Genomic DNA, 15634 nt, shown 5'->3' with positions numbered 1-15634 from the left:
CTAAGAATAAGACACAAAGCTCCAGAAATAGAAACAACACACAACTAGGTAGCAGTAGAGTAGTGTCATTCCCAATTTCCAGATGACACCTGGAATCTTCACTACCATGAGTTTACCACAACATTAGCTCATCAAACATCTGTGCCCTCCAGACTCAATCATTAGAGGGAGTGGTGGACATATGTAGGTTGCCTCACCATAAACTACTCCCCTCTTCTCCCACCAAGAGTATTCTGAGTCTTCATTCTCAGTCAGGCAGCTTAGGAGGGGTTGAGCACAGAAGCTACAGAAGTCATTCAGCTTCTCTCATCTCCCAGATAAGGTCAGTGGTTCAGAGATGAACAACAAAGCCAATCAAAACTAAAGAATCATAAGTCAGAGCTTCTGGGAAATGAAAGGTGCCTTTGCTTTTTCCTTCTGGGACTGAATGAGGTAGGGTGTAACCCTGAGAGTTGTCAGCCACATGACATATTGCAGATGAGAGGAAGGCTTGAAGCTGCCACAGACCCACCATGTGGAGCTGGGAGTGAAGCCATTATCAAAAAAGAAAGTCCACAGATGCAGAGAGAAAGAAACAGAGTCCTGTCCACATTGTTTGCATCTTAAATCTGAAATTTTTCCCTACCTCTGGACTGTTCAGTTGGGTGATCCAGTAAGCCAGTTTGTGTTAGGTTTTCTGTTACTTGCAAAAAAACAAGTTATATATGATAAAAAAAATAGTCTATACAATCCAAGGTTATCTGTAAAATAGAAGCACTTTGATAGAATGCATTTCAGTGTCTTGTTTACATGAGAGCCCAAATTTTTCTCCTGGTTAATTTCAGCATAAGAATATTTATTTGCAAACCTCAGTAGAGACGTGACTAATGAATCCTAATACTTGTTTTGGTTTTAGATCTAAGCTATCTCACCTTATCTCAAAAAGAACTTCAAAACCATATATTCTTAAAATCTAATAGAATGCTAGATTTTATTTTAATTATATTCTTTGGCCATTTTATCATAGTAACACACATGTATTTGGAATAGAGGAGAGGGAAAAAATAATCCACCTTTCTAATGCCTAAAAATAACAACTGCTAATACTTGTGTGTTTTTCATCCTGTTCTTTTTGTTGTGACTTTTATAGTTTAATGGTATCCATTTTGATAGTTAAGCATAAGTTTGTATTTTCACTGAAAAATTAAACCATGGGTCAATATAAAAGATTTAATTGATGTGGAACATTCTACACACACATACGCATACACACCTCAAGCAAATAGAATTCCTGAATAAAATATAACAAAATTAATTTAAATGCAAGTTTATAACCTATAAAGGGACATCTCCAGTTGTCAAAACAAAGGGAACACTATAGTTTAAAATATACAGTAGAATAAGAGCACAATGTCTTTCTACTCTCAATCAGGGGACAGAGATGCTGTTTCATGAGACAAACATAGATAACTTATGAGTATTATTTTTAAGAATCCAGCTTTATAAGCATCATCATTTGTGGAAAACCTTTCTGTATTCTCCTCATAGGTAGGGCCAATTTCTTATGATTTTTTTCTATATGTTCATAAGTAGGAGGAAATTCAGAGATGCTGCTCAATGGATGGTAGTCAGAGTTCTGTTAAGTAGGAGTTTGGAATTAAATTTTAAAATGTTCCTACATGCATATATGGGTCTTTGCTTTCTCCTGTCAAGCCTAGTGCTATGTATAAAGTGAGATACATTTTTCTCTCTGCTCTTATAAATAGTGGGCTCTATGTTCCTACATCCAATGGTCTTCTCCCAGTCCTCACCTTACTTGACCTAGCAGTAGTATCGAACATAGGTAATCTTTCCCTCTTTTGTTTGATCCTGACACCCCACTCTCTTGTTTCTCTCATGCCTTTCTGCACATTCACTCTCAGTCTCCTTTGCTGGTTCCTCTTCATCTCTCCTACCTCCTCACATTGGAGAGCCTAGGCTGTAGCCCTGGAGCTTTTGTTATAATCTCTCTCTACACTTACTTGCTTATCTCATGGCTTTATGTTCTCACACTAGACTGACGACTCCAAGATTTATATATTTATATTTTGAGTGTGAATCTCCAGCCCATACTGCTCCCAAGAACTTCAAACTCTTATCAACTTGACACTTTCCCTTTGTTCTCTAACAGGCATTTAGATCCAACCTGTCTAAAAACTGAGTTCCTACTCTTCTTCCCTCCAGACCCACTCCCCTGAGGTCTTTCTCATCTCATTTAAGGGCAACTTGTTGGTTCTAATTGTCTGGGCTGAGAAGCTTAAAGTCATCTTTGATTATTACTTTTATTGCATACCATATCCATTTATTTTTCCAATCCTCCTGATGGTACTCTTATAATAGATCCAGAATCCAACTACTTCTCACCATTTCCATTCTGGTTTAAGCAGTTGTTACCTCTTTCCTGGGCAATTATGGTAATACTTTCCTGGGCAAATATGGTTAACCAGTAACCCTACTTCTACTTTTCAGCCTATTTTCCAACTTAGCATTCAGACAATCCTTTTAAAAATAATTCAAATCATGTCACACCCTTGATCAGAATTCACGAAAGCTTCCATCTCATTCAGACTAGAAGCCAACACCTTTAAAATGGCCTACACATTTTTGTACAATGTGTCTATTGTGCAGTAAAGAATTAACCCGAAGAAAAATCTAGCTCCTTGCCCCCAACTCCCGGAAGTTAACCTCTAAGTCCTTGGAATGCCCTAACCAATAAAAATGTCTTTGTTTATCTGGGGACCTAAGACCCTACAAGATGGTCTAGGCTAAGTATTCAATTTATGGTGGGAGTCTTGGGCCACACTGTATCAGAATGAACTCCAGCGGGGCCAGGACTAAGGTCAAACGCACAGGTAGTCAGCTGTGTCTACATGGCCAAACCCAAATAAAAACTCTGGACACCAAGGTTCAGGTAAGCTTCCCAGTTCCTGAGGGAAATAAGTACTATCCACACAACTCCACTGGGAGAGGACAATTGGAAGCTCCATTCCTGGTTCTCCTGGACCTACCCCTAGGTACCTTTTCCTGATGCTAATTTTAATCTGTATCTTTTTGCTATAATAAACCACGACCATGAGCATAAGACTTTTCTGAGTTCTGGCTGGGGGCGGTGGCTCAAGCCTGTAATCCCAGCACTTTGGGAGGCTGAGACGGGTGGATCACGAGGTCAGGAGATCGAGACCATCCTGGCTAACACGGTGAAACCCCGTCTCTACTAAAAAATTACAAAAAAACTAGCCGGGCGAGGTGGCGGGCGCCTGTAGTCCCAGTTACTCGGGAGGCTGAGGCAGGAGAATGGCGTAAACCCAGGAGGCGGACCTTGCAGTGAGCTGAGATCCGGCCACTGCACTCCAGCCTGGGCGACAGAGCGAGACTCCATCTCAAAAAAAAAAAAAAAAAAAAAAAAAAAAAAAAAAAAAAAAAGACTTTTCTGAGTTCTACAAGTCCTTCTAGTGAATCACTGAAACTGAGAGTGTTCTTGAGGACCTCCTAAACTTGCAATTCTCCCCTTTACCTTCTTGACATCATTTCTTACTATTCTACCATTCATTCACTCTGCTTTTGACACACTGGCTGTTTTTGTTTCTTTCTACAGACTTTCACACTGGGCTTTTTGCACATACTGTTCCCTCTGTCTATAATACTCTTTCCCCGGAAACTTCAATGATTATCATTTCTACCTCCTTCAGGTACTTATTCAAATGCTGTCTTCTCAGTGAGGCCTTCCTTGGCTACATTTTTAAAAATTGCAACTGCTCCCTGGCACACATACTCATCCTCCTTCTGTGCTTTGTGTTTCTCCAGAGAATTTATCCTTCTGAAGTATTATATATTTTATTTTTTATTTATTTATTTATTTTTGTTTATTAACTGACACATCCCCACTAGAATTAAATCCTTAAAAAAGCAGAGAACTTAGCCTAGATGTTCACTGCTGTATCTCCAATGCCTGGAATTGTGCATAACTCAAGGTGAGCACTCAACAGAGAGCTGTTGGATGAATCTGTGTGAGGGGTGGTTGGGAGCAGGGGGAGAAATAGGTAGATGGTTCAGTAAAACTAGATAGTGTACCAAAACCAGCAAGGCTTGACTAGTGGTCATACAGAATAGTTTTATAAAAAGAGTGTAACCAATGTATCATATAATATGCATTAGTAAATTTGGCTGCATGAACCTGTTTTTCCATCTTGTATAAGAATGTGTTTTAGATTATCCAGCACTTTAAATGAGACAGTCATGAGACACATTAGAGAAAATATTTAACCTATACAGGATCCAGAACCCAAGAGGTGGTGAACATTAGGTCAGAAATGGAAGGCTCTTGGAGAGGTACCTGTGAAGAAGGGGCAGAAAGAACATAGCTGGATTCTGTCCACTGTAATGAGTCTCACCCATGCTCCTGTAGGTAACCAACCCTCTGAAGTAGAAACACATGATCCTTCCACTGCCATTGCCCAGTCCCAGCAGCACTGACTACCTTTACTGAGTCAAATGGGTCAGGGTCTTGCCGAAGTGGTAGAGTAGGGCAGACTTAAGTAAGAAAACCCATGGATCTGATGATACCACCAAGGTCCAGCCTGCAACTATTAATTACCAGCAAAAGAGTGTTTCAGTTGTAGGCCAAATAGTTGATGGGAAAGTCTGATCTATACCAAGAACAAGAAGTCTAACCAGAACCCACACTCATCCACGATTACTGAATAGACAGAAAATCCTCTGGTGCATTTATCTAGGAGGACGAGTCAGCTAGGAATCCCAACAGGTAAGCTAACTCTCCACACTTGTTCCCCATAGTTTGGAAGATGACACCTGGCTGCTATAATGAGATGATGACCCCTCCTGTAATAAGATGGAAATGTGAAATGAGGAAAAGAGTAAACTTAAAGAGGACTTGCCAGTGGGATTAAGGGGCAACTGGTAGGAAAGGAAAGAAGAGCTGGTGGTAAGAGGAGTGGAGAAGGAGAGGCCCATGGCTCTGTAATATGAGTGTGTTAGACATCTTCACTACTTCTGGTGACCTTAGTCAGGCTGTAATCAGCTAAACCTCCCTCAGAAAGCACCACCTCTAAGTGGAAACAGGAATTCACACTGAGTGAAAGCAATGAGTGTCTCATTCTGGTCAAGGAAACTCAAGGCCCCACTATGAATAGGGCTGGGCAGCGACACATAGAGAACTTTGTGGAGGAAAGTACAATGAGAAATCTATGTTACTTAGAGCTTTCCAGATAAACACAACTAACACGAGATGGACAAATTGATAGATAAATGGATAGATAGGGATTGACTGACTGATTGATTGATTACAAGGAACTAGCTCATGCAACTGTGGAGGCTGAGAACTCCCAAAAACTGCAGTTGGCAAGCTGGAGATGCGAGAGAGCCAATAGTGTAGTTCTGGTTCAAATCTGAAGGCCTGAGAATCAGGAGGGTCAGTGGTGTAAGTTTGGACCCAAAAGCCGGAAGGCTCAAGACCTGACTCAAGAAGAGCTGATGTTTCAGTTCATCTCTAAAAGCAGAAATAGACTGATGTCTCAGATCCAACAATCAGGCAGAAGGAATACCCTCCTCTCCTACTCATGAGAGGTCAGCAGGTCAGCATTTTTGTTCAACTTCAAATGACTGGATGACGCCCATCCACAATGGGGAGGGCAGTCTGCTTTACTCAGTCCACTAATTCCAATGTTAATTTCATGCAAAAACACCTTCACAGACACACGCAGAATAATGTTTGACCAAACGTCTGGGCACCCTGTGGCCCAGTCAAACTGACACAAAATTAACCATCACAAACTTAATGAATGATTGAAGTAAATGAGCAAATTAAGGTTAAACAAGGTGGATATCTCAGGAGAAACAAACATAACAAACATACACTGGGCTATGCCATGATGAGTATGATATGGTCACCTCAAAGCATCTTAAAATCCAAGATTTAAGGACCTATTTCCTATGAGAACAATGCCATCCTCAAGTACTACTGTCTCAAACAAGAACACCTTTGATTTTTCGTAGTGAAAGTTAGGAAGTGAGTGGTAGGGAGACTATGGATCCTGGTGAAGTGGTGTCCTGTGCCTGATATTCAGCGGCTTGTCCTCCAGTGAACATTGAAGGTTTATTTGTTAGACTCCTGCTTAATAATTTATTTATTCAGCAAATATTTATTGAGCTCTACACTAGATGTCAGATTCTGGGAATGCAGTAATTAACTATACAGATAAAATCCCTGCCCTTTTGGAATTCACATTCCAGTGAGAGAGACAGATGATACAGAAATAAACAAATAAGTGCACCAAAAGGAAAAATAGAGGTAGAGGAAGAAAGTGCTAGCATGGACTGTTACAAAGAAGTTACAATGAGAGCTAACCCTTTGGAAAGTTATGTATAAAGATGCCCATCTTATACAATGGGCATCTCTGGAGGTAATCATAGCTCTTCTTTGAAACCATAACCAGCTTCTAGATGCATGTATTGTCACTATGCACTGAGTTACAGAGTGCCGTAAAATTCCAAAAGCAGGGTTAGTCACTGACCTGTTACAAACCCTTCAAATGATAAACGGAGAGCTTACTTAATAAGCTGCACGTTTTACACCCACACTCTACAATTGTCAGAGCTTCTATCTCGTCTGCCTTGGCAAATTAAGAGGAATATCATGAAGGAGAAAATGACTAAAGACAATTGGGTCAAAAGACAATTGGGTCAAAATCCATTGTCTAAAAATGTTCCATCTAGCCCACTGAGAACCTGCATCTTTCTGGAAGCTCCCACCCCTCCCACAGTGGTTTCACTAGAAGCTATAGCCAGAATCCATACTCCCATTGCTCTGAATTCAGCTGGTATCAGGCGTCTCCTTTGGCTGCCACTTCAGCCTCTTGGGATGGTTTCCTGACCCAGCTCATTTATGGGCCCCTGACTTAGGGGCTCGACAACCCTGAGGTAATCGTGTCTGCAGTCCATCAGTGCTCAGAGGGCCTTACCCCTCTTAACGTCTGGTGACTCTCTTTTAACACACCTGCCACCAACACCCACCCCTCAGGGGATGTGCTGAGCACATGGACACAAGGGACTAGATTTATATAGGCTCATAAGGTCAGTAGGCCTATGAGATCCCTTAGCTTTGGGCCTAAAGTTCCACATGAAAACTTGGTAGCCCTCATTAGGCAGCTGTGGAAGACACAGTTGTTGGCAGGGACATGGTAACAATATCCAGGAGACCTCCTGTAGGCCTAACAATTGTGTGGCACCACAGCGCCACCTCCCAACCCAAGGCGGACTTGCAATTAGTTGTAGTCTTTCCTTTGACCTCTTTCCTACAATAAAATTAATTTCTCCTGAACTGTTCCAGATTGAAGGAGACCTAAAAGATATGACAACAAAATATTGCCATCCCATACTGATCCTGTACAACTGGAGTAAAAAAATGCCACAAAGAGCATTATTGTGTGAGCTGACAAAATTAGAATACAAGGGTAGATTAAAGTATCATATTTATATAAATTTTACCAAAGTTGCTAATTGTACTGGGGATAAGAAAATATCGTAACTCTTAGGAGAAATTGAGGAGTAAAAAACCGTGGTGTGTGAAACTTAGTTTTTAAAAGCTTGGAAAAATGCATGGGGAGGTGGGTTGTAAGGAGTGAGCATGTGAGAGCATGAACAAAAGTTAATGCAAATGGGGCAAAATGTTAACAATATGTTAAGGAAGAAATAGCCCAGATGTGTTCTTTATATTATTTTTGCAACTTTTCCTTATATGTGAAATTATTTTCAGATAAAAATTTTAAAATAGCTCTGGCCTTAAATACTAGGCAGTTTGTCTAAAAATAACTCCTTTACTACCTGTACTCCCACCATTAGGGATTCATTTCTTTGGATGATATATTTTGCAGACACTCTATTAAAAAAGCATCTATATTTTAAAACTTAGGGAGAATTAGTTGGTAACTAGCTAAGGAGAGGAAGAGGAATCACTGGATGGGAGGCACTCGCTCTAAGTGTGGGGAGGTGACACGTGATAAGCGAAAACAAACAGTGGGTATAGAGGAGGACCATCTCCTAACCAGGTAATAAGCCAGGCCCGCAAGACCATGGTTCTGAGAATATTGACAGGCTTTGATACGGCCTTCTCCCATGCAGTCCAGATTCACTATGTCTGCTCCATCTTAACTGTGTAACAAGGTGCCTGCACCTGAGATGGGGCAAACACCAACAGAATATTCTCTGAAAGATGGTAGGGGATGAGATGTCTACTTTTCTTTTCTTCACCAACCATGCCCAGGGGTCTGTGGTGTAGCTCAGAACTCCCTATGCTAGAAAACTCCCAGACATAGAAAATTTGCTCTATAAAATATCTAACTGGTTTAGGTTATAATAACATAGGCTTGTTATGGGATCAAGGCTTCTCAGTACCTTAGGAATATGCTGGTCTTACCTTTTTAATTTTTTCACACTATACAAAATTTCCCATTGTCACAATCAAGGTAAATACATAGATTCAAATTTAAGTTCAAGTCTAGGATTGTCTGAAAAAAGTTTTCTGCTAGCAGCGTTTCAGGGAACAGAAGAGCTTCCTTTTCTTTATGAAATAGCACATCCTAGTGGCACTCACAGGCACTGCAGGGAAATTCAGAAACTGTTTTTCTCTTGGGTGAAAACATCTTTTGCCTACAGTTACTCCTCGGTCAGGAAAATCAGATTTCAAAATGCTCACTTTTTTCCAGATGAAACCGCTGTCAACAACTTCTGTATGAGAAAGCATGGATCTCTGTAACTCAGTATTGTTCTCAAGCCCTGAATTTCCAGTATTTTCATCATGCTGCGTAAACAAAGCAACTTTTATCCTGGAAAACCCCAAGTGGAAATTTCAAAACAGATTGAGTATCTGCCCACCCCCCAACAATATTTCAAGTCCAAGCAGCATTCATCTCTCACTCATGCTTAAATTCTCAGCATTTTCTCTCTAAACTGACACTTTCAAAACATACTTATTTTAGAACTTCTATTCCATTCAATAGGAAAGACCACGTTCTGCTCGTTTTGAATAAGCCCCTTTCACTGCGCCTCCTCGGCCCTTCACCAGCAGCCTATTCAGGTTTCAAGTAATCACATACATCCTGAGCCCGAGCCATCTTGGTGTCATCTACTTTCCTCCAGAAATATTGATACAAGGAGAAAAACAGCCAGAGGGCTCAGAGCAAATTAGCACAGGCCCAGAGACTCACCAAAATTAGGTCATCTAAAATAAATCATGTAGACATTTTTTCATACAACCCCCTGCATGAGTAGCATTTTTCTAGGCTATTGATTTTCACAGTCACAGCCCTAGCTATTAATACTTTTCAAGCAGGTCTGAGTGTGCCAAGCATCTCATGAAAAGGGCAGGTCACAAGAACACATGATGAAAGGTTGTTTTTGGTGGGGTTTGGGGGTCCTGGGAGGATGACAGTAAGTGCAATTTAGGAACAAATGTAATTTTCAACTTCCACGTATGTCAACCCTGTAATACTATGAAAAGGAGAAAGAGCAAGAGGGATAGTCTTTCCTGGGTATCCACTATACGCCTCTTTGAGTGGATGGCATTACCCTGTGAAGCAGGGCTTCTCAGCTTCATTTTGTAGATAAGGAAGCAGGGGATGAGAGGAGGGAGGGAGGAAGCTTGTCTTTAAATCCTCCTGCTAGAATATCATGTTTGCACTGTGACAGAACCCAGAGAGGGGTTCGGGTGAAAAAATTGTTCCTACTTATCTTCAGAGTCTTCATTTAACGATCAATGAAAACTCTCATTTACGCCGTCAAATTCTCTGCCCTGACATCTTTGAGAAAAGCTGGTAGCTGAGTGAGGTTTCTCTCTAGTTTTCCTTCCCCTGTTTTTCAATTCCATCCCTCCTGATTCTATGGATAGTCCGTAGCAATGCACCATGCTCGGATACTCAAGCTTTTCTGTTGATCTAACCTAGAAGCTTCCTTCCTATTTTCTCTTGTTTTAGGTCAGGCTTGGACTACGTCCTGTTTCTTCTTGGTCTGCCATCTAGTAGCTTGGATTAGTGTGGCCACCACTCAGCAAGCACCCTTGCCTTTTAACAGAAGTCTCTGAGAACTGACGCCTGCAGTCTAGGGAGATCTTCGGACACTGGGGCAAGCTGATGGGAGAGACACTGCAAGCTGGTGGAAGTTTCAGTCCTTTTCATGTCATTCTGGCTCAAATATTTTTGTGCTAGGCACAATGCCAGGCACTGGAAATGCAGCGGTTGATAAAAGATACCTTCATATTACATTGTTTGAAGAGTTATTTATTCCAACATTTCCTGAGGCCAAGCTGATTAAATAGGAGCCCACGTGGGAGATAAAAAGAAAGAAAAATAAACACTTTCTCAACGGATCCTAATAGGAAAAGCAAAAAGAATGAAAAAGCAAGTGAGGAAAGGAGGGTGAAATGTTCAGAATTATGCAATATTCAATTTTAGGTGTTTATTTTCTGTCCCTCTCTCCTTTATAGATAGACACACACTTCTTTTTGGAAATGCTAAAGATGACTAAGTGATAGATTCCTAGGACCGGTTAAAAAGGAGTATGGAGCAAGGGAGCACTTAGGTTCTCACTCTAGCAGGCAGCGAGCTAAGCACTTCCACATATGTGACTTTATGGATTTCTTACAATGCCATTGTGAAATAAGTTAAATTAGGTCCATTTTACAGATAGGGAAGCTGAGGCTTAGCAAGATTAAGTAGCATATTGTATCTAAGATACAGGAGAAAGGATGGGGCTAGAGCACTATTAGTAGGAAAAAGGAAAGTTCCTGCTTGCTCTTTGGTTTCTCTCCTTCCCAACTTCTGAATAGATGCACCTCAATCAAGCAACATGTATGTATCCAGCACTTTCTAAGTGCAAAGGCATTGACGGAGTATAAAATATTATAAGTTTCAGTCCTCATCCTCAAGGTCATGACGCACAATTTTGACAATAAGATACACACACACAGAAATAACTAACAATCTATATCCTGTATAGAGAAAAGACTGGTGGTCCATGCTATGGGGCCAAAGGAGAGCCTGTGGGTTGGAGTTACCTAGGCAAGTGGGATGTGTAAGAATATTCCAGGTAGGAAAAGTAATGATGACTAGAGACTCAATAATTCTGGCAGAAGGTGGAGGGTAAGCATGCAAAGAAGCAGGACTGAGCAGGTCATAGGGCACAGTAACAACAGGGGAGCCTGGAAAAGTAGACAGAGCAGAACGGTGAATATGGCTGGATCTGCAGTATCTCCAGGTATGTGTGTGTGTGCGTGCATGCATGCGTGTGTGTGTGCGTGCGTGCGTGTGTGTGTGCGTGCGTGTGTGTGTCTTGGCATGTGGTGGGATGGAGGTTGGGGAGCTGGGAATAAATACAGAAAGCATGAAGAAAGCCCCGGACTGAGACCGAAGAGACAGGGGTTCTAGTCCAAGCTTCGTTGCTAGCTGGAAGTGCAACTGCAGGCTACAAACTTAACATCTCTGAGCCTCAGTTTTCTTCAGCTGTAAGACCAGAAATTGGAGCAGATTATCCCTAAGGTCCATCCCATGTTAAGAATTCCGAGACTTTCCCTACTTTTCCCTTTCTTCTTTTATTGCCCTCTCTCTGCTGTCAGCTTAAGGCTTTAGAAAATGTTATCCTTAATTGGCAAATAACACTTATTTTTTCCAGAAACAATTGCTTCATTCCATGAACCTGAACAAGCCCTGTCATTCTTTAAAAAATAAAAGAAAAAGAAATCTGTGTTTTTGTTATTGGAAAATTCTTAAAGCATAGCCCAAAGTGGCCAGTGTGGTTTCTATTTAACCAATGTCACTTTTTTCCATTATGCACCTATTCGTCTTTACTGAGTTATTATTTGATGTGATAGTAATATTAGGGGCTCCATAGGAAAGATCCTCTAGGAACCTTACTGCTGTGTTTGCTATAAGGATATTGCAAGGATATTATTCATCACACAAAGAAGAACCTCAAAAGGAACTTCTCTCTGATTTACAGATCAGGAAGAGGTATGCCATTACAGAGCAACTGACTTCTCTCCAACTCAAGGACTCTGTAACTTTGTAAAGGGCTCAGTTTCCCTCTTCACAATTTAATGCTGCCAGAAAGCACAGAGCCAAATACAGGTCTAATTCTTGCAACACATTGGCTTATACACAGCGTGCTCCCTCACCCTTGGCTCTCTGTTCCCTTCCCGCTCTTTTGGTCTTTCTTGGCTCTGTTTTTTCCATCTTCTTTATAATTTATTTTTATCTTTCTCAATTATATGCATTTGAGTTCCTTAAATACCTCTGGAAACAAAAAGGTTTAAAAATAAATAAACACAAACAAGTAAATAAATAACCTGAGCAACTGAAGGCCTTGCTTTCTAAAGCAGGGGTCAACAAACTATGGCCTGCTGAAGGAACCCAGCCTGCCACCTGTTTTTGTATGGCACACAAGCTAAGAATGATTTTTACATTTTTAATGGTTTGTAGGAAAAAATAAGATTTGTGATATGCAAAAATTGTGTAAAATTCAAATTTCTGTGTCCATAAATAAAGTTTCATTGGAACATGGCTATGCCCACTCATTTGTGCATCATCAGTAGCTACATTCAGCCTACATAGCAGAGGTCAGTAGATGTAACAGAGGCAGATACAAACCTGGAGTATAAAATATTTGCTATCTAGCCTTTTACAGGAAAAGGGTTGTCCCTGGATTAGAGCTTCATTTTATATCTGTTTAAGTTTCTCCTGCCAATGTTAGTATTATAAGATTGCTTCAAAGCTAGGTATTTGCTACATACGAACTCAGTCTAGATATTTTTGGTGTTTTTCTCATAAAACTATCCCTCAGAGTATTTTAACCTTGACTCAGGCTCCTGTTTACTGTTTGGCTTAGAGTTCAGTGCTATGTAATAAAGACAATTAATTTTCAGCTTTTTAGAAGTAACTTGAAGACCCTCTTAGGTCCATTTTATAGCCACTGATAAAATGAATTTTAAAACTTCTATTTTTGCTGAGATTTCTAAGCCAACAGAAAGATCTACACAGCAACTTGGCACTTTTTACACCACATTCAATGTCCTCCAGTTTCTTTTCAATTGATGCATGTGTTTGCATATTTACTTCTTTTTTTTTTTTTTCTCCTCCTGGTCAACCTTAGTTAGAAATAAAACGAAGTCTCCATGGAAACACAACATAATGCTCTCTCACAGATGATCGAGGGACCCAAGCAGCTGGTATTGGGCTAAAGTCTGCAATGGCGTCTGACCAAATTCGGAATGGAAAACAGCTTACCCAGCTCTTCCAGACCTCTCAGAATTCTAAAGCTGAGCATGGAAACCTACACAGATTGTGAACTACCGTGGGTTGTCTTATTCTTTTATTTTCCTTCTGAGAATATTCTCTTATCCATTTCTATGTTTCACTTAAAGGGTTTCAATCCCTCCCCTACGTAGACTGATGGACAGACACAACAGAATAAGTGGGAAGAAAACCTCCATTCCCAGTGAGCAGCTACTATATTAGGCATTTCTATGTCATGACTGGCCCCCAGTGTCTCACAGTTCTAAAAGAGGCAGAGCTTAAATTTGAACTCTGATCTGTTTAATTCCAATGCCCATTTTCTTTCAACTTCACAAGAAAAAATAGAAACAACAAGGCTTAACGGAGGTTTTATCTTTAACGTAGCCATGGTCCCCTGCCCACCCTTTTTCCTGAGGGGGAAAAAAATCATAATAAAGAAGTAAGAATATGAAAATCAGCTTCTCTCTTAACCCCAACTATGTTTATATGAAATCAAGATCTAAAGCTAAGTCGGGGAGGAACCAAGAGAACCCTGGTTCTCTTTCCTAGAAATCCTTTCCAAATGGTTGAAGGAGAATGTCTTAAATAAGGGTAATAAGTGAGTGTCTTAAAGGGAGAATAAACAGAGCACTAAGGACATTGGGGAGTGGGTAACGGAGAAATGTGTCAAGAAGGTGTGTCAGCACAAGCTCATTCTAATTTAGAGCCTTGGCTATTTCTTAGGGTTAATGATCAACTAAACTGTGCTTTTCTCCCCTCAAACTCCGATTTAGAAGCAACATTCTCCTAGGTCCCATTTCTTACTACGGTGTGATCTGGTAGCATATACCCTTGTCCAAGGCAGTATCTGGCATCTCCAAGGTAACAGAGCCTTACCCACCAAGGCATCATAAAGAGTCGTTCCCAACCTATAGTCTCAAACCATGGGGAGTATAGGACCCACATAGGTGTCTCAGAAGAGGCTGGGGGATGACTGCTCCCCTCAAACAGGTGGGCTCCAAGCTCCCACCTTTAGCTGAGGCAGCTTTGCTTTCACCTGTCTGGAGAAAGTGTTCCTCTACTTCATAATCCTTTGAAAAATGCTTTCCTAGAACATACCTTCATCTGAACATTGGCACACAGCACAGATCTGTAATTGATATTTAAACTAGACTTTCAAGAGAGAAAGGCATGCCCTCTGAAGGTTTATGCAACAATTCATGGTAATACCACCCATCCTATGACAAAGACACGGAGGCAGACTTTTTTTTTAAGTGAAACGGTCCCTCTTCCCCTTCGCCTGATCTGTGTTCACATCACCATCACTACTACCACTGAGGGTCGAGGAAACACGAAGAGAGAATGTGGGAGGACAGAGAAGCAGGCTCCTTCCAGTGACAGAGAGATTCAGGAAAGAAACAGCAGCATCTCCTCCTCATCCATCCCTCCTCATTCCATGAGCTACCATGAAAAGGTGAGCTCCCCTTCTAAAGCAGGATGTGGTAGGCTGTCCTATCCTCCTTATAAATTGAGAAGAGTTCATTTCTTTTCTGCACAAGCCTTTTATTACATAAAGAGTCCGTGTAAAATACTTTGCTTCCAGAGAGGAGCCATATCATTGCAAATTGCTGTATTAATATAATTAGCTGATAAATTAGAGGAGCAGCTACTATACTGAAATAGACCTTCAGATTATGGAAAAATGAAATCACTGGGGACATATTGTACATGAAAAACAATCTTATGCTGTGCAGAAGTTTTGATTTGAGCTAGGACAACTGTTCTTACAATTGCTAAATTGTTTTTTCAGTTTTTAGTACCCTTGTCCTTCTGAATGGCTTTTACTCAGTTTCTGGGCTCTTTAAAACTCCAGGCGCAGGTAAAGGAAAGACTTGTGCAGGAGCAATAATTGCTCTGAAAAGGAAAGATTCTTCCCATTGCAGAGCAACTTATAAAGATTACACATCCAACCCTATACCAGGAAAACATTTCTCCTTTTTGCTAATATTTCATGAAATAAATAATGGCATTGGAAGTTTAGTGTACTACCAGTAATTTATCTTGGGCTACATTGATAGGGAAATAAATAAGTGCTGTCATTTCAAGGAGAACTTGAACTACTTTATTAGCTATTAGTACAGACTACATGATTCAAGTTTAGAAGAAAATAAGTCTTGAATCCCAGGGAGCATTAAAAAAAAAATTCAACTCTTAACTTATAAATTCCCTTTCCCTTAAGAAGAATGGAGTCCCCATTCTTCATTTTGACCTGCTAAATCATCTCCCTACTCAGAGCCAAAGATACTTCTTCTGGCAGCACATGGTTAGGAGTTTCCACA

The 15634-nt window shown here is 40.6% G+C and overlaps 1 protein-coding gene across 3 annotated transcripts in view; it reads right to left on the bottom strand.

Annotated features, from left to right (window-relative positions):
* Nucleotides 1–15634, bottom strand: part of KCNAB1 (potassium voltage-gated channel subfamily A regulatory beta subunit 1) — a 420197-nt gene that overhangs the window by 378992 nt on the left and 25571 nt on the right. The window lies entirely within an intron of this gene.

Source organism: Macaca mulatta, chromosome 2, assembly GCF_049350105.2.
Source record: "Macaca mulatta isolate MMU2019108-1 chromosome 2, T2T-MMU8v2.0, whole genome shotgun sequence".
NCBI lineage: Eukaryota > Metazoa > Chordata > Mammalia > Primates > Cercopithecidae > Macaca > Macaca mulatta.
The sequence above is the reverse complement of the archived record's forward strand: the minus strand, read 5'-3'. Positions and strand labels throughout refer to the sequence as shown.